General features: G+C 44.1%; 1 protein-coding gene across 5 annotated transcripts in view; it reads left to right on the plus strand.

Moving 5' to 3' along the window:
- The first annotated feature begins 2,306 nt into the window (after nt 1–2,306).
- Nucleotides 2,307–25,739, plus strand: part of MCHR2 (melanin concentrating hormone receptor 2) — a 2,016,060-nt gene continuing 1,992,627 nt past the window's right edge. The window contains exons 1-2 of one of the 5 annotated variants that reach the window (XM_069606534.1): nt 2,307–2,683; nt 3,040–3,251. The gene's annotated coding sequence lies outside the window, so the exon portion shown is untranslated. The remainder of the gene's footprint in view (nt 2,684–3,039; nt 3,252–25,739) is intronic. The other 4 variants (XM_069606532.1, XM_069606530.1, XM_069606536.1 and 1 more) reach the window with 4 other exon arrangements.

The raw sequence follows: 25,739 nt of genomic DNA on the forward strand, positions 1-25,739 counted from the left end.
CCACCAAAACAATGCTTACCCCTTCCCCACCCACTTCCCACCTGCTGGACTGGAGCTTTGTACTCTCGTCCCAGGGCTCCTCCCGTCTCCTTGCTGTCATAGAAATGGTGTGGTCCCTTTCCCCATGGCGGTGGCCATTTTTTTTCTTTTTAAAGAAATATTTGCAACCCGGATAAACCCTGGGGTGTGAATGGCTCTAACCGCCCCAGCAGGCTTCGTTTGGGCATGTCTGAACTCAGGCTGGCGAGCTGTTAAAGGCCATATCCGCCCCCCCTCTTCCACCACAGTCGGGGTGAAAGCCATATTATTGTAGGTGCACAGCATTTTCAACAGCATTGCTTATAAATGTGAATCTTTGCCTTTGTATTTTCTCCTACTTTTGAGATTTGTTGGGATCAGCTTCTTGTCATATTTACTTCAATGCAACATATTTAAAAACTCAAATTATTCTTTACTTTTAAGTAAAATGTTATCATTTAAATTATTTTAAAATGAGGCTTCCTGTAGGAGGCAGTGCACCGTGATACCAAATGATGATAAATGGTTTCAATTACGACTTCGATTTCTCTATCTGGCCTCCAGTGCTATCCTATAGGTTCTTGTGCTGCAGGTGTCATTAAAATTAGTGCAAGCTTGGCTTTTAATGTTTTTCTGAACAAGAATGTGTTTCTTAGTTGCAAATGAAATATGTAAAATTGTGGTAAAAATGACTGACCAGCGACCAACATACTAGACTTGTTTTTCAGAGTCAACATAATTGAATTTTGGAAATGGGTTTAAATCTCTTTAGTCCCACATGATGAAACCTCATTATCAAACCAGGCGCTGTAGAAGTGTATTGAGTAATGCCAAATATGTGGTTATTTAGACCTGATTAGAACAGATACAACACAAGTAGCTCTCCTTGTGCTGTCTGTGCGGCAAGCAACGACCTGCATATTTGATGCGTCTATTGTCAATGGCACGGAAAGCCGTAACCAGGTATACCGGGGGTCAAATCTGCTGCCGGGCTGGGTTTTTGGTGTTCTGGCCAAACCGGCTGTCGTCAAGGCTGCACCTGACATCCATTGAACAGAGCTTTCAAGCCCGCACTGGGGACCCCAGTGGCAGGCACCCGTGCACCACAGGATCTCGTCAGACCGACGGTTGTCGGCAGGGCCGTCAATCTTTTGGGAAATCTGCAGGGCACATGTGGTTGGGCGTCAGGGAGGTTGATGTCCGGGAGGGGTACGGTTTGCCATGCCGGCCGCATGGCAAGGGCAAGCTGAGCCCTTTTGATACTCAAGATTTGCGGTGCACCACGTCCCACCTTTGTCCCCATTGCTGTGGCGCACCAGATTCTCATGCAGTGAGACACAGAAGTCTTGAGTTGTGGTTATAACTAGCACACGGGAAGCCATGCACCCCTTTTATTGAGCCAAACACCTGGTGTGCCACATGTCACTAATACATGACACTGTACGACATACTTGCCAACCCTACTGATTTAGGCAGTAGGCTACTGCTTTTGAAGCACTACCACCGCCTACAGATGTGGGTGACATCCTACTGCTTTTTACAGTGGCAGGGAATTTAAGTGACTCCAAGGAAATTAATCTGTCTGTGCGGTGGGCGGGTAAGTGATACATTTCAATGATGGGCTCAGATCAATACATTGAACTGACAGCTACATGACTCTGCCCTGACTCTTGCCGGGAGAGACCTTAGGTGAACCACCAGAGAAGGCATGTGGCGGAGCGTACCACCATCACACAGCATCTGCCTATCAGACTGAGGGGGTATCAGTCTCCATGTTGTTCAGTGTTCAACCTGCACTGCAGGAAGACATATGTATTGCCCATGCTGCTGCTACAGAGCAGTGGCCAATGTTGCCTACCAGCTCTGTGTCATTATTGTCTGTGAAGTTAGGCAATTGAATGTGGTGTTAACTTACCATTCACAATTATACATTTTAAACATTTGAGCATCTTTCCATGTTGTGCTGTTTGATGGGTTGTACATTTTCGAATGCTCCAGTGGGGCCAACAATGTATGTTTTGTATTCCTGTTATGCCAAGTATTATTTTTGAAACTTGAAAAATCCTACATCTTTTTGGTCACAGAATGTTGGCAAGTATGGCACGAGCCCTGGGGTGGGCCGCGCACAACATTACATCGTGCATTGTCTTTATTTGACGAAGTATGTTATTCTGCCTATATCTTTGTCTCTTCGCACGTTTTAATCGCCTGTTTTTTTCCTACTTAATTTCTTCAAATCAGTGCGCTGCGGGAAATGCACTCTACTCCATCGCTTTCCGTTGTCCAGCTGGGTGTTAAAGTAAGTGCGAGCGCACACTTTGCAGGTATCCAGAATGACAGAGGCACACGCCCGCCGCGTGCACCGGCGAAGGCCCCGCGCGCGTGAACAGACTCACGCCGCGCCTGTTCGGTGGAGGAGCTGCTCGGAGTTTAAGCGGGGCTGCTAGCACTGCGCAGGGCTCCTGCTGCACACGGTGGCAGTGGAGACGGCTGCTGCGTTTAGATCACTTGTGATGTTGCAGCACGCCTGGAGGCAGCCAGCCGCGATTATTAACACATCTGTGACCGCTTCTCCGCATTCTGCTGCTGTGCCTTGTCTGGTTTGCCGCTGTGTGCGCTTCACCTGAACAGCTCTTTCTTCCCGCCAAGACGCCTTCCTGTGACTGTGAGTACTTCTTGTTTCCACCTGGCTTGCGGCGCGTTTTAACGCGAGGTTCTCACAGAGAGTGTTCGAGTTATAACCACATGTCTATCTGATACGTTCACTGTGAGGCTGCATTAGACTGCAAAGCCACTATAGCAGCAGAAAGTTTAGAACTGAAGTGTTTCATTCTTAAGCTGTGTAGAGGCATTCTTTGAGTTCACTTGTCCTGTTAATTATATATTTTGTCTACGTGCACACAGCCCCTGCAGTGTAATAGCATGCCATGACAATGTTTGCTCTGTGACCTGTGGTGTGCTGCAGGGGGGTGTCACAAGTGCGGCGCTCCGTTCTCAGCCTCCCTGCCCTTGCCTCCGCAGATCCGGGGGCATATATATATAGAGAGAGAGACGGCGCCAGTGACACTGCGCACGCTGGACTTCGCCTGCCTGTGGTGACTTGCGCCTGTGCCCCCCACCTGGTGTGCTTTGGGGTTCGTACCTTTGTATAGGATTGCAACCTGGGATCCTCGTCGCTGGATGGAATGCAAGCTGACGTTGCTGACTCTTCCCGCCTCCCCGGGCTGTGTAAGGTGGGTCGCTGCCGCGAGCCCTTACTGTGACCCTAAACACGCCGCTTGGTGATTGTACCGCGCGCGTGACCTCTATGGGAAATAAATAGAGACGGAACAGACAACCTCAGTTGCGGAAACTATGCTTTGGCAGGTTGCAGGTTGCTGGAGAAATGGGAAACACTAAAGCAGCTTTGCTATATATACCTTGTATGTAGTTGATCCAGGTTAGACGGCGGAGTGCGTCCAGTGGTCTGTTTTTTGAGATGCAGTGCTGTGCAATTCAGCTTACAGATTCCTATATCTACACACGTTTAGTGACGTGTTGCAGTGCGTGCTTTTTAATGTAGATTATTATATCGTTCATAGTGATGGGGGTGATGCGCTTGCTGAGTGCCTCGGCCGCATCACAGAAACGCTGTGTAGATGTCCTTTCGCGGTAATTTAGGGGTGCTAGTTAGGAGGAATTCCGCAAAGTTACCCCCTCTGACTTTTCAGGACCCTTGCCGATCGGATCAACAAGAATCGAAGCAGTCATTTCACATATGGTTATGAATTCTCCCGCTACGCGCGTGTGAGCTAGGGTGACCTCTGCACTGCTGCCTCGGGGACGTGGGGGAGGGCGGCGGGATGGGGGGGGGGGCAGGGGGTTATGTGGAGATCGGAGCATGGCAGCATACTCCGGAGTGATTCTTTCCATGAATGTATCCGTCTCGTCATTGGTCAGTGATCAGAATTTAATAGGAGTTCTAGACGAATCAAGGCCAGCTGTGTGTGGGCGTGTGCAGCTCTTTCAGTGATTCAAGAAGGACTAGAACATGTCTAAAATGGTTGTGCTCTGGCTGTCTCAGCACCACTTGACCAGGTAGAACTGTCTGTCATTCATGGTGCACGATTTTTCCCAGCACACACACATAATGTTCAGCCTTACCCTGAGAGCTCTTCCCATTCCCAACACTCGTCTTTGTTTAGTTTGCTCAGATACTGACAGGTGGTTGATATAAACAGCACTGATTGATGCACTTAACGCTAGCAACAGAACCATCACCGGCCGCCCCACCTCAACCACCGTGCTCTGCTCCTGACACCAAACAGGAAATAACAGGTATCAACACCAACGAACCATGGATGGCGTCACTAATGAAATCGCGCGTGCCGTAATCAAAGGCCTCATCATTGCCTAAGACCTTGGATATGGTGGGTTCTGTGGGGTGGGGTGAGGGTGTGCGCTGGCATTGGTTAGGTTCAGGAGGTGGAAGGGCACAGCGTCTTGCACTTTCCACACGGCATGCTCTCGGGCCATTCACTGGGGGTACTGCGGTAAGGGCAAGCTGCCACCTTTGCCAAGGTCTAAGGTAGCAGGTTCTGTGCTGGTTTTCAGGATCTTAGCTATCAGTTCCCAGAAAGAAACCCAGGCAGTCTGCTACCCTGCCAAGATGAGCATAGCTAGTTACTTGAAGCAGCGAGCCCTTGGCAAGCAAGCTGGTGGAGCTATTGCTTGTAGTAAGGTAGAAGCTACATTATAGTAGGCCACAAACTGTGAGCTCTTTCTGGAGTTGCTCTGTTGCAACAGAACCATAACAGCCCACAGAACAGCTTGGCAGTCAGTTGAAAGACGAATGCAATCTGCACATATATTCATTGTAGTTGAAGTAACTACACAGAGCAGGGCTCACTAAGTATGAGTTCACTAAGTATGCGTGCATTCGAAGGCGGGTCTGGAGCTGCACAGCGTGCCCGGGAACAGCGTACCAGAATCATGAAAGAGAAGACTGGAGGTGGTCTCAGAGCTGCCAAACTGATCATGCCTGCGCACAGATTGCGCCGAGAGCGCAGCGTGTGCGCACGTGTATCTCTGCGACTGCGTTGCACCTCCATTAACAGGGGATTTGCACATTTGCAAAATGGGTGCATCAGGAGGAGGGGACACAGGCAGATGAGGAGCACTCATGCACATTGAGATGGGTCATCCCGGTACACAAAATGCTCTTTCTGTCCAGGGCCCATATTTGGCACTGTTCCAAAATTCATTTAATCCGATTTTTGAATTGGATATTCTGAAGGAACACATACGTATTTTTTGTAATATTTCCAAGTGAGCATGGTTTGCTTCCCCATTTAGTGAAACATGCGCATGGGTGTTTTTCACCTTTCCATCTACTGATGTGCACTTATAGATTTGTTAATTGTTCATCAGTCAGGATTTTTTAAATGCTTAGGCACCATTAACACACAGGTCTCATTGGACTGTTTGTGACACACCATGTGCATGAAGTTTGATTATTGTCGCATTTTAGTTTATGTTTATGGGCATTTGTATAGCGCCTTTCACCATTGGTACGGTCTCCACACGTTGAAGGTTGAACGCCCTCCTGGTGTGCAGACTATGTGATGCAGGTAGTAGGTGTACAGCTCGGCCGAAATTGTCATGGTGGGATTGCTGCATTCTAGTGGAGGTGGTGTTGTGCAGTGTTTGGGGGGTATGTGGGATTATGTGTACACCTAGGCCGAATTTGTCATGGTGGCATAGCTGCATTCTAGTGGAGGTGGTGTTGTGCAGTGTTTGGGGGGTATGTGGGATTATGTGTACACCTAGGCCGAATTTGTCATGGTGGCATAGCTGCATTCTAGTGGAGGTGGTGTTGTGCAGTGTTTGGGGGGTATGTGGGATTATGCGTACAGCTAGGCCGAATTTGTCATGGTGGCATTGCTGCATTCTAGTGGAGGTGGTGTTGTGCAGTGTTTGGGGGGTATGTGGGATTATGTGTACAGCTATGCCGAAATTGTCATGGTGGCATAGCTGCATTCTAGTGGAGGTGGTGTTGTGCAGTGTTTGGGGGGTATGTGGGATTATGTGTACACCTAGGCCGAATTTGTCATGGTGGCATTGCTGCATTCTAGTGGAGGTGGTGTTGTGCAGTGTTTGAGGGGTATGTGGGATTATGTGTGCAGCTAGGCCGAATTTATCGTGGGGATAGCTGCATGCTAGTAGTCGAAGCGCTGTGCAGAGTGTCAAGGTAGTGGGGGTGTGTGTAAGTATCCTTGGATTGAAGGCACTTCCCTGCCCCTGACTAGCATCCTGTGCCTACCGATTTAACTATGCTCAAGGGTGATAGGATTCCGTGCCTCGTCATGCCTTGAAACACTTGTGTATAGGCGTGTTACAAATGCCATATCATATCCTAGGCATCTAGTGTGTCAAGGCATCTAGGTCTAATGTGAATCTCAGCTCTATCTGCAATGCATGGCCCAACCTTCCAGGGGGTCTAGCAATTCAAGTGCCATGAATGTCCACCCACAGGTGCTTTACGAGGTTAATAGCTTTCAGGTAAAGAGAAATGATGAACAGTCTAGGGCCGATGCCAGGCTGAGGCTTGGTAAGTGTGGTACATGGCAATAGTCTTTAGTGCAATACAAGACCAATGTGTCACAGTCCATCTTTCTACACTTGCTGTTTCTACCTAATTAGATATACTCGTGGATTATATGCTTCTGAAGTAGCAGATATGTCCCGGTCTTTGATACTTTTTTGATACTTCCTTCAATACATGTCTGGATCCTCCACAAACATAGAGATTCAATGGCTGTACCTGGCCACCCTCTTAAGAGCTCTGTGCTTCTGTAATATTCCAAGTGTCGTGAATGGCTGAGTGCTCTGGTGTAATGGATGGCCAAAACAGCTAAGTGCAGTGCATGGCCATCCCTTCCAAGGCAGAACATGCCCAAACAACCTAGGTCTTCACAGCACAGCATAAGACCAAATAACTTCTAAGTATAGTACATAGCAATACATGATTAAGAGATTGTCTGGGCACAACATTCTGCACCCCAGGCATTATTACCTGACCACTGTGATAGGTTCTTAACTTTTCTTAGACGTGGATAGTTAGCTGCAGAGATAAGGATTTGTAATTCGATCCACATTCCGGGTGGTACAGCATTCATGGGGAAGAGACAGGCCTTGAGTGCTTTCTGGAGTGCCATGTAGTCTAGCGTGTGTTGAATGGAGGGGGGCAGAGAGTTCCAGATTGCTGGCGCCAGGGTTGAATAGGCAGACCCACCGATTCTGGCTGAGTGTGGGACGACTAGGAGGAGGGCAGTGCTTGATCTCAGGTTGTGTGTGGGGATGTAGGGTGTCATCTTTTCTTGTAGGTATTATGGCTGATTTTATGCATGGCTTGGTGAGTAATGCACATTATTTTGAAACCAATTGGGGGTCAGTGTATTGTGCAGAGTGCAGGTGTGATGTGATCCCTACTGCCGAGGGCAAGGAGTAGTGTGGCGGCAGAGTTTCTTGAATCTTTGGAGTTTGTTTAGTTTGAAGGCAGGCACACCCAGTTATACGGATTTCACCCAGTCAAGTCTAGACATGAAGATGGACATAATTGCTGTCAGTTTAAGGAGGTAGGTGAGATTGGGGAAGATGCGTCTCAGAAGCTTGAGGAGGAAGTGGCAGGATTTGGATGCATCGTTGATGTGATGAGGCAGGGTTACGTTAGAGACCGTTGTGCAGCCAAGGTTTTTGACTGAGGAAGTGGTTGAGGGGTAAGGGCCAAGGGATGGAGGCCAGCATGTCGGTTGTGGGAATAGGGTAGTTTTTCCATAGGCCATGATCTCTGTTTTCGCTGGTTTGAGAAGGAGAGGGTTACTCATCATCCAGTGTTCAATTGCAGTCAGGCATGTTGCCAGGTCAGGGGGCGGGGCAGAGTTCAATTTGGGAAATCTCAGTATGATTTGTGTGTCATCGGCCAAGTTATAACATGTGAGGTTGTTGGATTGGATGAGTGCATTGAGAGGGCTCATGCAGAGGTTGAAATGTAGAGGTGAAAGGTAGGCACCTTGGGAGACTCCATTGAACACGGGTAATGCGGTGGAGGAGAAAGGGGGGAGATAAGTGATTTGCTGTCTGTTCGTAAGGACAATGGAATCCAGTTGAGAACAGACTCCCAGATGCAGAGAGAATGTAGTCTGTCAAGGAGGATGTTGTGGTTGACAGTGTCAAAGGCTGCTGAGAGGTCAAGAAGAATGAGTGTGGCACAGCCTGCAGCTTCTGCAGTGACTTTAAGTTCATCCCAAATAACCGGATTGTGCAGGGTCCAGGAGGTGGTAGGTTTCTGCGAAGGAGTTGAGTTGGAAGTAAGCAGTGCGGTCAGTGAGCTTTGCCAAGAAATGAGTGTTGGAGATGGGTCTGTAGTTAGAAGGCTGGAGTGGGTGAAGGGATGGTTTTTTGAGGGGGTTTTAAAATGTGTAATTTTGAAAGGTTCTGGAAGAATGCCAGAGGAGAGGGCATCATTTATGATGCACCTGGCAAGTTCCCCTGCACATGTAGAAGGGAAAATTTCTTTAAAGAGGGAGGTGGGGCACGGGTCAAGGGGGGAGTCGGATGGTTGGCTATCTGATATGAGTTTGGTAAACTTGAAATGGGGTGAAAGAGCAGAAAGATTGGGACTCAGTGGACACATAGATAGAATCTTTGGTATTGGGTGATGAAAGGGGTGAGTGGATGTTTAGTTTAGCATTGATTTTGGCAGTCCTCTCTAGGTCTGTTTTTTTAAAGTGTTCAGAGGGAATTGCAGAGAGTTTTTGAGGTGGTGTTGGGGGGATGGTGCATTGTCGGTTCAGGATTTTGGAGATGATCCTTTGGGGCTCTTCACTGCTGCTGTGGCAGTTCAAGATTCTCTTATTGTAATAGCATTTTTTGGCCTTGTAGCTCTCATTTTTGTGGTTACAGAGATGGTGGGCATATGTTGATTTGTTTTCTGGGGTTTGGGTCACTCCCCATTTGCATTTAAGTGAGTTGTTTTGACTTTTGAGTGACTTGAGGCGGAGGGTGAACCACTTGGGGGTTGGGGCCTTGGCGGGCTGAAGTGAAGCTAGGGAGAAGTCCGTTGGAGAGCTAGGAGTCAAAACAGTCTATGGGTGGAGGTCTTTCTGGTCTAGTAAGTGGGGAGGGTGGTGAGCAGGGCTTCCGACAGGATTGGGATTACTTTGAGCATGTTACAGTTCTGTATTTTGAGCAAGGGTAGGAGGAAGCTTTATGAGGTGGCGAGGGTGTATCGAGAGAGGGAAAGGGATAGCTGAGTGGTCTGTCAAAATGAAGAGTCTGGGGTGGATATGTAATAAGGCCGTTTGAGCTAATATGGCATCAGGGGTGTGGCCAGTGGTGTGTGGGGGTCCCGTTATCTGCTTTGTTAGGTTGAGTCCCTCAAGACTGTCAACACGTGGTTGAGTCATGGGATTGTTAGGGGTATCAAACCAGATGTTAAAATCCCCCAGTAGGGTGAATGCGGGGTGGATGATCATTATGGCTGCTAGCGAGTCACATAGGGAGTTGGCAAAGTGTCTGTCCTATATGGTGGGCCTGTAAATGAGTAGGGCACTGTGGGAAAGTGAAGGTGGGAAGGATAGTTTGACTAGTAAAGATTTGCAGTTAGCCGTGCATGGCTGTGTTTCGAAGTGTGTGGCGATTATGTGTGGTTTCTGTAGGAAGGCTATTCTGCCTCCTCTTGTGGCTCTGTTGTGGGAGAGGAGTGAGTGAATGAGTTGCTTCATGTGCAATCGGTTTAAAATCATCCGAGAAGCATGTTTCAGTGAGGAAAATGAGATCAGGGTTGTCGGAGGTGAGGAGATTGAAGATGCTATGTCTGTTCATGTCCACAGAGGGGGCATTGATTAGGATGCAGGTGAGTTGGTGTGGAGGAGTGTGGTTGATGCTTGTCAGGGTGTTAGGGGTTGGTGGTTTGGGATTGGTGGGTTGTACTGGTGAGATAGCATTTGTAATTGGGGGGTGTCAGAGAGTAGTTTGATGCGATTGGGGAGGTATGTTGTGGTTGGGAAGAGGGAGTAGGCAGTCAGAGGTCTTTGAGTGCCATGGGTGGGGTTATGGTGGCTGATGTTTGGTTGCTTGCGATTGGCTCGGAAGCGAAAGGAGGTGTGGTGAGTGGAGGAGAGGTGTTATGTTGATGGGGGGTCTAGAGTGCCTGGGGGTGGGTTGAATGGGGACCCTGCCTCTGTATTTTGTGTGCTTGAGTGCCCATGGAGTGTGCGATACGGTGGGAGGTTCAGCGGGGAGTGGGTGGAAGCAATGGTTCGGGAGAGAGCGAGACGTGCCATGCTGAGGGATGGGAACGCTGTAGTCGAGGGATGGTTGGGGCAATGGCACAAGGGGATGAGTAGTTGTGGGTGGAGTTGATAATGACTGCAGGTGAGGCACGTGAGGGTTTTGTTGGAGTTGATGGTGGAGGAGAGATAGGAGATGGGGTATGAGGGATGTCAAGTCTGGTCATGCTGGCTGGGACGGCAGATGGGCAGTGTGGAGACAGTGGATTGTATCACAGAGCACCAGCGGATTCCCTTGTTAAGAGAGGTGGGTTGGGGTGGGTGTTAAATGTGGTAGGAGTTGTCAGGAATGTTGGTGCTAGGGTTGTATGGGGGGCAGGGATCAGGTGTCTTTTGGAGTGCCAGAGAGCTCCCCTAGTATGAGGGTTGGAAAGTGTGTGGTGTGTGGACGTGGAGTGGCGTGTGACACTGGGCAGTGGTGATTAAGAAGGGTTGGAGTTGTGGGTGTATGAGCTCATGTCAATGTAGTCAATAATGTCAATGTGAGGGACATACAGGGGGCAGGAAAGGTGTGTCTTTTGGAGTGCAGAAAGATCCCCTGGTATGGGAGTTGGAAGTTGTGTGATGTGCAGACGTGGAGGTGTGTGTGTCACTGGGTGTGTGTTGGCAGACATAGTGGCTGACTGGTGTCTGCATGGTGCAGATGGTTGGGGTACCGATTGATTCAATTGCTAGAACCCAGCTGCATACAGATGAGAATATTGGTGGTCCAGTAGGGGGTGTAGTTGGAGTCAATTGAGGTTTGATTGAGTTTAGTTTTGCATAGCAGTGAGATAGCAATTTGTTTCAAATTAGGCACAGCAGTGAAAACACCCAGATTTAAATATTAAGCACAGCAGTGAAAACGCCCAGATTCAAATATTAAGCACTACAGTGAAAACACCCAGATTCAAATATTAAGCACAGCAGTGAAAACGCCCAGATTCAAATACTAAGCACAGCAGTAAAAACACCCAGATTCAAATACTAAGCACAGCAGTGAAAACGGTTGTATACTAATTGACCTTTTCACAATTGACCTCGGCAGAATTGACCTCAGGAGAATGGACCTAATTTAGAAGGTCAATTAGGACATATATGCGGGGGGAAACCCCCCACAACTCCCCACCCAATCCAACACCCCCTGCAACACCCCACCCAATACCCTTATATCATTTATGATCCAAAACCATCCAAATACATACATAAAATACCTAAAATAATATAAAGGTCAATTGTGCAGAAGGTCAATTAGGACCAGTATAATTAGGTCAATTGTGCAAAAGGTCAATTGTAAAAGGTCAATTTGGGTAATACAATGAAAACGCCCAGATTCAAATACTAAGCACAACATTGAAAACACCCAGGTTCAACAATTAAGTGCAGCAGTGAACACACCCAGGTTCAAGTATTAAGCACAGCAGTGAAAACACTCAGATTCAAATAGTAAGCAAAGCAGTGAGTTCAGTCAGAACTCTTGGGAGTATCGGGCAGTGGCGAGTTGTTGGATGTGGGAAAGTGATATCTGACAGGGGTGGTGGGGAAATGGGCAGGTGTGACTGGTAGGGAGGGAGACAGGGGAGGGAAACATATTACATTAGAGTTCTGTGGTGGCTACGCTTAAGGCAACAAAGGCAAACAGGGGAAAACAGGGAGTTGAAGATTGTCCTTCACTTATGCCCTTAGCTGGCTGACTGAGCAGTGGCTGCCCTAGTGGCTCTGATATATGAGGACTTCATCTAGTCACGTGTCTCCCCGGCTCGGGCAAATCAGAGCCTTGGAGCCGGGGGAGGGTCTCCAGAGGAGTTTCTGGCAACAAGGCTTGGGCGGCACAGCAGCAAAATTCAAGCCTCACAAAGCACAAAGCAGATAAAAAAACGGACTGTTTGTGAATCACCATGTGCATGCAGTTTGATTGCTGTTGCAGGCACAGAGTGCAGGCAAGTTTTTATTTGCTAACCAGCCCTGCGTGTTGGATTATTTTCTTGTTTACAGCAGTCCAGGAAAAAGGACTGGAATGCACTGATGGGACTGACTTGGCACTTAAGTCCTTAACCACTGTGTTTACTGTGGAAAAAGCTCTTGAATGCTGGTCTCAAAGGCTGGTAAGAGAGCACAGTGAGCTGAGCTGTTGCTGCTTAGATTTTCTATGTGCATACCAAAGTGCAAGTTGGCACTCTAGAAGAACCAAGTTAATATTTTATCCAATTCCATCAGCATAAAAACGTACTTCGTCCTTTGCCATAAAAGCATGATTAAAACAAATATATACATTTAAATCATTCAGAATAACAATCATTAATACAAGTTTTCAAAAATATAGTTAAAACTCGTAAAGGAACCACTGCCAGGGGAAATAAAGTACATGAGTAGTAGGCAACAGAATGTTCTCTTGGTTTTCCATTTTAGGCGTGGCTATTCATGGCAAGGTTCAATCACTTGCATTGTTTTTAGAAATTCCTTTCTGCAGACCAACGCTTTAATTAAAACAATATTAATGACACCTAAGATAATAATAGATTAATAGATTTTCAAAAGCATGCTAGCATCACTCCAGCACCTAATGTGGAGTGCTTTCAGAATCGGTTTAGCCAATTGATTCTAAGGGTGTTTTAACACAGACAAATGAACAGAAACTAGTGCTCATCTTCAACCCATGTTTTCCAATAATAACATTTGTCTGGAAGCCCAATGCCTCAGTGGTTAGTAAATTTGGCAAGCGGGAGGGTACCCAATCAGAATTTTGCAAGTAATGTCTGATATTTCTCATATGGATAGTGAGGATAGCGAGGGGACTGGAGGTGCATGTCTTACTCAGTGAGTTCACATGTTGGTAGTGACCCCGGAGCGCTCCGTATAGCTCGCGTATTCAAGGCAGGCATTCAGCAGGAGAGCAGCACTCGCATATGAGTGAAAGCAGCTCTCAAAGTAATTTTGAGTACCGAACTATTGAAAAGCAGCAAACACAGCACTCTGGTATGAGTGAAAGTATGAAAGTGGTTCACAAAGCTATTTTGAATACGGAACTATTGAACAGCAGCGAGTATTATATAACAAAACCAAATGACTAACTTTAGATGGAAATCCCAGCAACCCGATTGGGCGATATTGTTGAGAAGTAATAACCACAAGTATTGCCCAAGCCAATAGCAACTAAAATCAAGGCAAATACAATCCAGACGATATTGCCAACGGAAGAAGGGGGATAATGAAAAGTCCATAAATTGTGAAATATGTTACCCATACTTTATACAACATATGGTAAAAGCTGGTATGAACTCACATTGCCAAAGCCAATGGGGAGGCAGAGTAAGACCCTAGACTTGTCAGTGTTTGGTTATTTGTGCAGTGGGGAAATACAAGGGTCAAAAAGGCTACCCTTCTGGACAAGGATAGTGAGAAGGAGAGAAGCATTATTATTAAAAGGCACACATGTGAAACTTGTTTTACCCTGAAGAGTTGTTAAAAGTTTTAAAGCTACAAACTGTTGCACTATGAAGCTATTTGGGCAGGGGAGTATACCCAGATGGTAAACATTTGAACGAGTAGGCTTGGCATGGGAGTAGACCAGGTATGTACTGAAGAAGTAGGCCTGGTATTTGAGTAAAGCAAGTGGAAGCAGAAGAAGTGCTATACAGTGGTCCTGACAGAGACAATCTATAATACATGTGTTTCTTAAGAAAGAGCTGGGTAAAGCTGTTATCAAGAAGCTGTATTTATTTTGGACTTATCAGTTGTGGCAAATCATCCTGACCAAGACAATTATTGTTCCTTTTAATGAACTGAGAAGTTGTCCTTAAGGAGGATCAATCGTACAAGGATGAGGAAGAGCCTTCCATACCATTTGTTGAATCATTGAAGTATTGGAAATTGTTGCTTGCCAATTTGAAGCTGCAAAGAACTGTGTTGGAACTTGTTGCAAACCAGGATTTCCTTATTTTCCTTTCTTGGACTCTGAAGAAAGCAGAATTCTGCTTACAATCTGGGAAAGGGAAATTCACCTAGTTCTGAGAAGAGACTGTTGTTACAATACAAATTCAAATATTATTGTTTTGAACTGTCATGGATTCCCTCTTTTATTTTTTTTATGTATAAGTGTGAGTGAAAACTATCCTTTCGTTTTATTTAGTTTATTTGAGGCAGGAAAATCCTTGACATGGTGGGGATAGTGAGCCGTTTATCCAACCTTCTAATTTAATAAAATGGCATTTGTTGAGGAAACATCAGAGTTGTCCCGTCACATTTCCGATCCCTCACAATAGTCAATATAATTCTCAGGACCAATGGAGTATTTTATTGGTACATGTTTTCATGAGTGCATGTATGCTTTTGCTCTTTTAAAGCCAAGTCATTATATGTAGAAATTAAAACTGTTTGGATTTTTTCCATAAATACGGGAGTCGTCCCATAAAATGGCAAGTACTATTTTAGAAAACATCTTTGTTACAAAGGATCTTTTGTGGTTTGGGAGCTAACAATGTTACAATAGCCCCAAATCTTAGCTCTATAAATTGCCTCTGGAATTTTTTGGACCTTGAGGACTATCAATGAAAGAGATATGTCCTTGCCTCCCAGTTTATTAGCAAATTTAGCAACTGCCTCTCCTCTCCTTGTTATCTGCGGCAGACGATTTAATCTATTCTCTTAGTGTATCCCAAAATAGTCATATGTCTTGACATTTGGTAACGTTATATTATTAACAGTACATTTAGGAACAGCCGGTCGAGGGTAAAGGGGCTTACGGCATACCATACTTTTGGTTTATGAGATGTTAATTGTTAAGCATTTATCTACAAAGAAGTTCAGATGGTATTGGAGGCCAGAACAGGTTTTGGATATGATTAATGACAAAGGTGTCATCTGCAAAAGCAGCAGGCCCCATTTTTATCGCATAAGAGGGGTGCGTTATTGTCTGGTTGGTTGATGGATATGGCCCGATCATTGATATGCTGAAGGAATAACAAGTGCACCAGGTCACAACTTTACCTGTCACCCTGGTTGATATTCATCAGCTCCTTACATTCACCTTAGAGGTTCCCATGCACCAGGGTATAGTTGATTTGCTATAAGAGGGGATTGCATTAAATAAGCTAGAGGGAATCTTTAATCGCAGTGCGGGTCAGTGTCGAACACTGTATGGAGATTGATTAAAATCTAAGTAGATGGTATGGTGTTTTAATAAAAATGTTTCTTAAGGATTAGAAATGGTCTAAAAGACTGGTTAATAGTAGATGTACAGTTTATAAAGCCTACCCGAGCTTCTGTAAGTATACTGTGTTCCAGAACCCATTGTTCCAGTCTGTATAAAATAATCCACTGTGACATCAAAGCTATCGAACCACCTCCCTTGTGAAGACCAAAGAGTTGTTAGCTGGTGGGAGCATAACGTTGGAAGTACAATCTTCAATGCTTCTTCCAAGGCTGCTCTACTAATGTTGTTTCCCAACATATCCCTATCTGAGTTGGTTTCTTTTCTCACAATATGCCAGAAATCATTGGTGATTTTCTTTCGAGCAGCATTATTTAGGAGTTCACACAATGTCAGGGAATGTACCTTTTTTTCCCAGCGACCACAGCCTTGTAATTCTTCCTTTTTTCTGGGACAAAATGGGTGCCTTTTACTTTCGCTGCTTTTAGTTCCCTAATAAGGTTTTGTTTAGTCCTTCTGCACTCACTATCACACCATCCTATTTTATGAGGAATCTGGTTGTTTGCAGTGGATGCTATTTTTGCAGAAAATAGGACAATCATACTCATCAGTTTGTTACAAGCTTAAATGTGTCTTTAGTATAGTCTTCTAGCAATGGTACAATGTTTGCATATAATTCTGATAAAACATGCAGTTTGTTTATTGCCGGCCATCTAATGGCCCTTATGTTGCTTGAGATCTATATATTGGCAACATGACAAGCCTGGGCGGATAAGCCCACTCAGCTGTTTTATGCTGCAGAAACCCCAGCTTTGAGTTTCCCGGCATTTTCTGGACTTGGTTTTTAGTATTAAGTGTGTTTAAATTGTCACATTGCAACTATTGTTAATCATTATATCATTGTCAAATTGCAACTAACATTTTTTATTCTTTTTATTCTTATTTGTAATTTTTGCTATTTTCATTTTTTATTTCACTTGGCATTTGGCATCCGGCATCTGCATTTGCGCTTTGGAACCTGCACTTGATATTAGGTGCACTTGACATTTTCCATCCCGAATTATGTCTAAGAGGAAAGCCACCTCCTCCATTTCGCCTCAAAATAGACAGAAAATGATTTCGAAAATGTTTGGACCCACAAAGGATGTTAATATACTGATTACAGAAATTAAGGTCCTCATACAAGACATTGGTTGTTTAGACACTAATGGGAGGGGTAGGGCAAAGGAGGTTGGAAAATGTACGTCATATTGCTTCAAACTGTGTTGTGTTATGGGTTGAGACTGAAATATTAGCTTGGGCCTGGGCCCCTCAAATACCCTCTAGGAGCGGCCTCAACAATATGAAAGCGCTAGGAAGTAGTAGACTATTAAAACAGACTAAGGATCTGCCCAATCCCTTTGAGATTGGCAAAAAAAGATGGCCAGGAGCGTGGGAGGAATTTTGTGTTGCCTTTCAACATTCCTGGGCACATAATAGTCCATCCACAGCAAGTTGGGGTGGTGGGCGCTGCAGCTGCGAGTATAGATGTAGTTGACACATTTGGGTATGTGGTAGTTAATAGCCACTTAGACAATTTGCTGCAGAACCTACCAGGGACCCTTGAAATTGACCCTTGTATCTCACTATCTAATAGACTTTCTCAATAGGGTTCCCATGGAACACAAAACCAGCCTACAGAGGATTTTATTACAGCTGATACTGGTGTCCCAAGTACCAATGGGCCGCCACCACTGAAATCTCATGTTCTAAAGGGTATTGTTGTAGTGCAAGGTAGAAGCCTTCAGGTCAAACAGAAAAGAGGGAGCAAAGCTGGTACTAGCACAGTCTCCAAGAGGCCTAAATTAATGCATAGCAGGAATTACAACTGCCCAGGTACCAAGAGAAAGAACCCCAGGGCAAGGAGGGCAAATATATGAGTTTACCGATTTCTAATCCGCCAAGTATGACTCTTCATAATGTGGTATCTGGAGTACCGAGTTCATTGAACGATCTTATGAGAGAGCACAAATTAGGGGAGCTGGTTGGTGATGTACAAGAAATGGTGATGCAGGTCAGATCATTGCATGGCAGCATTAAAGCACGTGCAAGAAGTTGGAAGGTGGGGTAGGGTTCAAACGTAAGCAAGCGCCAATGATGATGAGGAAAGAGGGAGGGAAAAAGACCACCCTGAGACAGCCCTTGTTTCCAAATAAGCTGCTGCCACACGGTGCAAAATCCAATATTACATCTGATGTGCCAAACAAAACTAGATTATCGGATAGGCCAAATAGGCCAGTTCGGACCCCACCCTATGGTGCTGTGCCATCTATAGATCCTCTGAGGCTGATCATTGACGTAATAGACTCCTTTGCGGCCCAGCACATCCAAAGATCTGGCCAGCAGAATCAGTGTGGGATTACGAGAGGACCGCATTTGGGAAAGCAGTTTGAGCACACGGGTACCGTACAACCTAACATTGGTCCTTGATTTGTGGTTATGTACAATGCCCCTAGGCTATCTGTGGATTCCTTTGAAAGCCAAGCAGCCCTGATAAACAAATGTATACACTGGATTAGACGTGTAAAAGGGTGTGTTTCTTTAATCCGGGAAGACATAGTCAGACTTGTATGTGAACAAGGGATTGATGGTTCTTCTGATTTCATTCAAATATTTGTTTCTAGCAGTCGTTTGAAGTATTACTGTCTATTGATTATAGAACATATCCAACAAGGGGCTCTGCTATCTGCCTGAGGGTTTATTTGCCAGGATGTGGTAAGGTAGAGGATATCGAGGACAAACAGGGAGGTGGAAAAGGGGCCCCCACTACGTCAAACATGCTGAACAGTGCTGCATCAAGTGAACCTAGCCTGGCCCTAGAAGGTGAAGGGTGCAAGGGTATAGATTGACACATATTGGGTAGTATGATGGATGATCAACCTGATCCCATAAATATGCTCTCTTGGAACATAGTAGGCCTCTCAAAGCATTTTTCCTCACCATCTTGGACTAGTTTTCTTCAGCTTATATTCCTTCAGGAAACCTGGGCTATTGAAGTGGTGGAATGGCAGGGTTTTCAGGTCTTCCACATACAAGCCTAACAAGGCCCAAGAGGACATCCTACTGGTGGGTTACTTATTTGGATTGATCCAGCCCTTAATTGGAAGATGGAACCCGGGGTAGCCAACAGCATTGATCTACAATACGTCATAGCCACTACTCCAGATGGACAATGTACTTTTATTGTTTAATGTATATAATAGACCGAATTCTACCTAAGTAACCAGGAAAAGCCATGACCTTGTCCTAACAGGGGAAAATTTCAAATTAAAGAAAGAATTCGCTATAGTTCCAGGAGATTTCAATATGTAATTGGAACCATTGAGGAAGCTATAGGGGACATGGGAAGATCAAGATGAGGCTGGAAGATCCTGCTCATAATAGCCTCCCATCTTAAGAAAATGCATAAATTACCAATTGACACCATTAGAATTCTGTATGACCTTAAGCTAAGAGCACACAATTGGTGTTTCATAAGTGACCAACTGGCAAGCAACACATTTATTCAACCTAGAGGTTCAACATTAATTTATTATATTTTTATATCAGCCGGGGTTTGGGAGAAAATAGTTATTTCTAGATCCTGAAAATGTATGAAAGTGACCACTGTCCCCTGAATGTTGCTCTTATGATTGGTCCCTTAGTCAGATCAACACAGGCACATTTTGCCCCAAATCAGGCCTTATCTATTACTGGTCATGCCTGTACAGAAATCAGATGGGAATAATTGGATCAGAGTGACTGTAGGCTCCAACTATACGAGCTAATACAGCCCCAAATTGAGAAAATTTGTCCAGAGGGAGGTCTAGACAGGGAGATCATTTGTGATTACCAGGAAATATCTGAGAATATATTACCTTTGTTACCTACTCCATTAACCAAGTCAATCATAGGACATTGATCCAGGTCGACTGCTATGACCAAGAATGTACGTCTGCAAAACAAGCCCTGGTGGCTGTACTGGAATAGGAACCCTCAATTGAAAGGGAACTATTTTGTATAAAGAGATCCCAATATAAGAGGATCACAAAACTAAACAAATAAAGCTATCATAAGCTTAAATCACCTGCCTTGCATCAGCCTTGGATAGTAGGGATAGTGTTGTCTTTTGGAAACTGCTGTTAGGTAACGAGGCCAAAGGGGATGTTAGCATGCAATGCAGTGTTACAGCTGGGGCCTGGTCAAATCGCGTCTCCGCCTTATATCGTGTGGGACAGGGCCAAGAAATACAGCGATCAATGCATTCACCACCCCCAGCCCTTGACAATGGGCCATTGTTTAGTATTGCATGTGTGGAATTGGCAACTAAAGCCCATAAAGCAGGTAAAGCGGCAGAACCTGACAAGGTGTCGATAGATATTTATAGAGAAGAACCACTGGTCTGGGCCCGGTCCTTTGGAGACTTTTTTAATGCATGTACCAAAACCAACCCTCTCCCAGATTCTTGGTGTCTAGGGGAGATGGTGCCCATCTACAAAAAAAGGGGGATCGAGCACCCGGAAAATGACTGCCCTATATCTCAAAGCCATAATCTCCTCCGCTGCCTATATGTCTAAATTGATAAGAGCTAGTAGACCCTTCCTTTCGAATGACAATTCTATCACTCTGGCCAGAGTCCTGATACTCTCCAGGATTAACTATTGCAACTCACTATTTGCCGGAACCAGTATCAGAAATATCATAAAAGTACAACTAGTACAAAATAATGCCATCTGAGCTGCACTGAATATTCCTAATAACAAACATATTTCGATTACTAGTCGGAATATCCACTGGCTCCCAGTCCATGAAACGATCACATTTTAAATCCTTATGCTCACACACAAATGTCTCATTAACAATACACCAGCTTATGTTAGCAAACAGATCAGCAAAACCCAATCTAACAGACCTACACGGTCCTCATGCACGAATCTGATTGTCACACCAAGATACAGAGGACAAAAAGCAGGAGGTTCAAGCTTTCCCTCCCCTCACAACTAAGAAATGACACATCCCTCTGGTCATTCAGAAAAAATCTAAAAACCCTACTATTTAGGCTAGACCCTACACAACAGGCACCTTGCCTTTCAGCACACAGCCGTTTTGCTGATATCTCTGCTGCTGCCAGGACTAACACTATGCATACCTAGCCTCTAGCTATTGTAACCGCTCTTAACATCTGTTTCTAAGTAAGCATGGAATGTCGAACGTGTAACGTATTTATGTGAACCTGATATACATATGCATTTTAACGAAGCTCCAAAAACATGCAACCAATTTCTTAAGCCTCCGCGCCTAGATGCTTTTGGGCTACGTGCTCTTTACAAATGTACAAATAAATAAATGAGAGCAGATGATTGCTGCTACCATATTTGCTACGGGGTATCTTTATGGGGAATCATTTGTTTGAAGATCCGGTATCCCTCATAATTCATCTTCCAGTATAGGTAATAGATCTGGATTGGACTTGACAATTTAAATCACCCAAAATCACAACAGGGCTGGAATGTTTTATATGCATCAAGCCAGTCATATGGCCAATAGGTTGATCAAAGTTATTTATTGCTTTTGCATTAGGTCTCAGATTCACTATGGCCATTCTTGCTTCCCCTTGAAGCTAAGCGAAATACCCAAAAGAGCTGGAGAGTATCTATTAGTTGACAGGTGGCCAAATTAATGTGTATGTATATAAGGAGACCACTTTTTTGGGGCCTTTGGTAGCTTTAATCACAGGTAAGTGAAATGAATGATACACATCTTTATGAACTGGTGTACATTTACAGGTATTATGGAAACAAATGACCAATCGATCCTCTATAATCTAATGTAATTCCTGGTTTGACAGTTTATTTCCTAGGCCGCAGATGTTCCACAATACAACTGAAAATTATAGTTTCTGATTAGGTCCCTCAAAATCTATATTTTTGGACTCTATTGATTCTAAAGGGAGGGAGTCAATATCTCAGTGAGGGCTTATTGCATCCTGAAGGACATTTTCTTGAAAATGCTTTATGGTACAAAGAATCTTCTGTTAAGTCAATTAGACTGGCACATTGCTTTTGCGCTCCTAAAGTCACCTTTCTATGTGGGGCCAACAGAGGAAATTGACATCATTGTATAGTAGAATCTTTTATTGTTAGTGTTTGAAATGCAACAGAAATCAAGCCATTTTCTAAAGATTAATGGGTAAGTATCAAATGAACAAAGTCATACTGATGACTGATTAGATTTGGATGACGTGTGGCTCCCAGTATATTAGAATGAAATATAGTCCAACAGTACTTCCCATGGTGTAACCAACATGTGCATTTGTTGATCAATGATTCACAGTTTTCGTTTGTACCTCTTGCTAACTTTGGTACTCCTGTCACAACATTAATCGTTTTATTTGTGGGCATTTATTTGGGTACATTCGATGGAGTAGATTCAAATAATATAGGGTCAACCTGACAGTTGATTTGGATAAATATTGAGCTCTTTCCTTTAGCCATACATTGAGAGACACATAGCAATGATTCCTTGTGCTGGATCATCCAATTATTCTTAAATTGATGTTTCCATAGTAGTGACTGATAGGAAGCTGGTTTATGGTCATCAATAGAATACTGTTGTTCTAGTTTATTAATTTGCTTTGACAGACTGCTAATCTTCTCTTGGATAATAAAATACATTGTGGGAGCAATAGTTTGATCAGTACGATGGGCCTTTGCAATTATGTTATTTGGCTTGGTAGCAATGGCAAGATATTTATGTCGGTTGCTTAGAAATATTATGAAGCTGATTTTTCATAGCATCCACATCATCTCTGAGGTTCTGCTTGAACTGACTCAATGCACATCGGGATTTACAGTTCCTTAGCTTACAGCTGGGGTCATCATGTTTCCTAGCTGATTCCTCAGTTCCATTATCTGAGGTATCCATTGTTACCGATTAGCAGGGGCAGTGATTCACTTTCTGCCTCTCTCTCCATTTTTCACGCATATAATCAATATTATTGATGCTGGACCTCTGCGGTAACATCTGGGTTGCTCCACTGTTTGAAATGGAAGATTTTCCTTTGTCGGGCAATAGAAAGGGATTTGGAATCATCACCTCATATCTATGACCCTCCTGATGCCTTAGTCCCCATTGTATCACTTTTATGCCTGGGAAGAAATGTTCTGTGATGATATGCTCATGCACAGGTAGATTTGCTGTTAAATAATGAAAGTCTTTTGGGCTTGGGGCCTAGCAGATAAGATGCCTGTGTCTGATTTTGTCCAGTGTCTGCTTTCAAAATAATGTAATTCTTCGATTTATCAAGACATACTGCGGGGTTCTTTTTCTGTCTGACAAACATCGATGTATCAACGGTAGAGGTGTCTTTCAATAGCGATTCAGTTTACCGGAGCATTAGCTTCTGTAATTGGTTGCATCTTGGATATGATTCTTTTTTGTTTGTTTGAAGGTGCCTCAAAGGTGTTTTCTGTTTGGACATCTTGTTTCTAGGCTACAGAGGAGCTCAAATATTCTCTGGCCTGTTTGGAAAAACACCTAACTGGCAAAAGGGGCTTATTCCAGTCCGCCTCCCCTCCCCCAGACACCAGGCTTACTTGTTGACAGCTGTTAGTTGTTGGTTAAGTACCATTATAATATATTCTTGATGTTAGGTAAGAATGAGGCAGAAGATTACCTTGGGGGGGGGGTGTGCTGGTTTTGAGACAGTGTAAGCACCTCTAGCTCCAAATTGTAGTTGTTTTTAATTCGGACCAATGCCCTTACTTGGAGACAAGTTTACAATCAAATAAGGGGTTCAGAGCTGCTCAGATGACTGAATCACCAAATCCTGTGGTGGACTACAAATCTCAAGGAGCTTTCCATCTTCCCCCATTCTTTGTTAAACTAAGGCTTAATATCAGTGAATACGGCAAGTGTTTTCACATATTATTTATATAAAATACTGTTATCTTAGCTGCATGGGATATCCAAATTCTGTTCCACGAGCCTGCAGGACCGACATATTCAGGTCTCAGACAAGCAGCTCAGTTCCAAAGCTCCACAACCTCCCAAAAAACACTATGCACCCGTTGCCAAGCTGGCTTCACCTCGAGGCCAATGCAGAGAGTGTTTTAGTCTGAGGGGGGCGTATACTAATGTCTCTCTGGTAGTGTTGTTGGCATAGGAGATCAATGCAGATTATGTTTTAGTCGAAAGGAGGGCGTGGCCTATCGCCGCTCCGGCAGCGTTGCTGGAGTAAGATTTCAATGCCTCCCAAAACTCTGCTCGCTCTTACAATCGTGCACTTCCCTGCAAAGGCAGTGCAGAGACTATTTTATTCCAAGGGGCATAGCCTATTATCACGCCAACGGCGTTGCTGACGTGGGATGACAATGTCTCCCAAAACTCTGTTCGCCCTTAGCAGTGCAGGCTTATCCATCAAAAGTGTATGACATGTATCTTTGGGTAGTATAACCATTTTTTACAGTATGATGAAGCATGAACATGGTGGTAGCAGACTCTACATCGAAGTAACATGGTCTTTTATACATGGGAAGAAACAGTGAAATGGCCACAACACAAAAACAAATACAATTGTGGGGTAGCAACAGTTTGGGAGCATACAAATTCCTTGTGGAAGAATCGTGAAGTCCCCCTGTAAAGCTATCTTTTATTCTTCATTAGTTAAATGCTAAAAATGTAAAATGTATACCTCATTTTTACCAAAAACCCTTGGGGAAAAAAAAGACGGCCCCCCCCATCATTTCTATGGTGGAATGTGGACACAGATTATAATTTACGATACTTCCTTCACCCTTCTGTCTGCCATACAAATGCAACAGCATTTACGGCAGCATGACATTTCTTGCTGGCATAAATGCTGTGGATTCCTATGAAGTCCTCCTGGTTTTTACACCAGCGAAAAGCATGCAGATTCCTTAGGAATCTAATGTAAACGTTGCCATGCGTAGGCAGGCAGCATTAAATCAATTTGCATATCAGAGTGGAAAAGAAAGCAGAAACCGTTCCCTCTACACCCTCCCTTTGCACTCTGATGTGCACATGGCATTCATCACGTCATAGGGACCTGGTTGCACCAAATTGCAAATTTAACAGGTACCCACCGCATAATTTACAGTGCTTTTGCACAGGCTCCACAAGTGCTCCTTATGGGCTGACATGTGCAAAGGAGCTCTGCAAAATGATATTTACTAGTTGGCCATCACAGATACACAAAATAGTTAATACTTGCAGAACGGTTTGTAGGATATGTTTATGGGGCAACAATTAGGGAGTTCATCCGCCACACCCTCCAATCAAGAGCGCCACAACAATTGAGCAATGACTTAGATTCTTGACTAACTCTGCCTTTGATTCATATAACAACACTATCATTCCTCCACCTTCTACAATATAGAAACTAAGAACAAAGCCAGTGTGCAGAATGAATATAAATGTATTGTTCCTTTAATGAATAGACAAAATCATAATATTACATAATGATTATTAAGAGGCACGCCACCTCAGTCTGTGGCACAAAGGTTTTCTCTCCGGCTAATGCTGTAACTACCAACAAGTTCAAAACACTAGTTTGTTTTTCAAAATAAAAAAATCACAGAATCGCTGAAACACCACAACATATACAGTTTTCATTTTTTGTCTTTAGCCCCCCCTTGGTCACATGTAAAGAAAAACACAGGTCTAGAGACTACTTCAGATTATTAGGTCGCTCACAATAATACTCCTAAGGTAAAGATAATCAATACAGCAGTCTATCACATGTCAATTGTGCTTTACTATGTAATTGCTATGTGATCTAACTTAAATAAAAGGTAGTGCTTTTCTAGTATTAAAAGAATCAACATTTTCAGTGCTCTTTATTTCTGACATTCCTGCACACTTTCCATCTCTAACAACATTCTAGCATAACAGACATTTAATAAAACACTCTTTCAGCATATAATGAACATCTTTCCTTTGCCATTAGATAGTGAGAATGTTCCACTTCAAGTTGGAGTTCCTGGTTCCCTCTATATCTAAAGTGTGCTTTTATATCAATCATTTCCACTTTACCTAACCCTGAAGACACATTTCTGCAAAGCATAGACCCAGAGATTCAGTTTACCATTCTAAACCCCTTTTGATTTTATGCATAGTTCGGGGAGTGTTAAACAATTTAGAATATTGTTTTTAAATGCACCCCACTTCTTTAGGGGATTAATGGGGTTGGCAAAAAGGTAACAGGTGATCCACAATTACTTAAA

Source organism: Ambystoma mexicanum, chromosome 4p (genome assembly GCF_040938575.1).
Source record: "Ambystoma mexicanum isolate Mex_15411 chromosome 4p, UKY_AmexF1_1, whole genome shotgun sequence".
Classification (NCBI taxonomy): Eukaryota; Metazoa; Chordata; class Amphibia; order Caudata; family Ambystomatidae; genus Ambystoma; species Ambystoma mexicanum.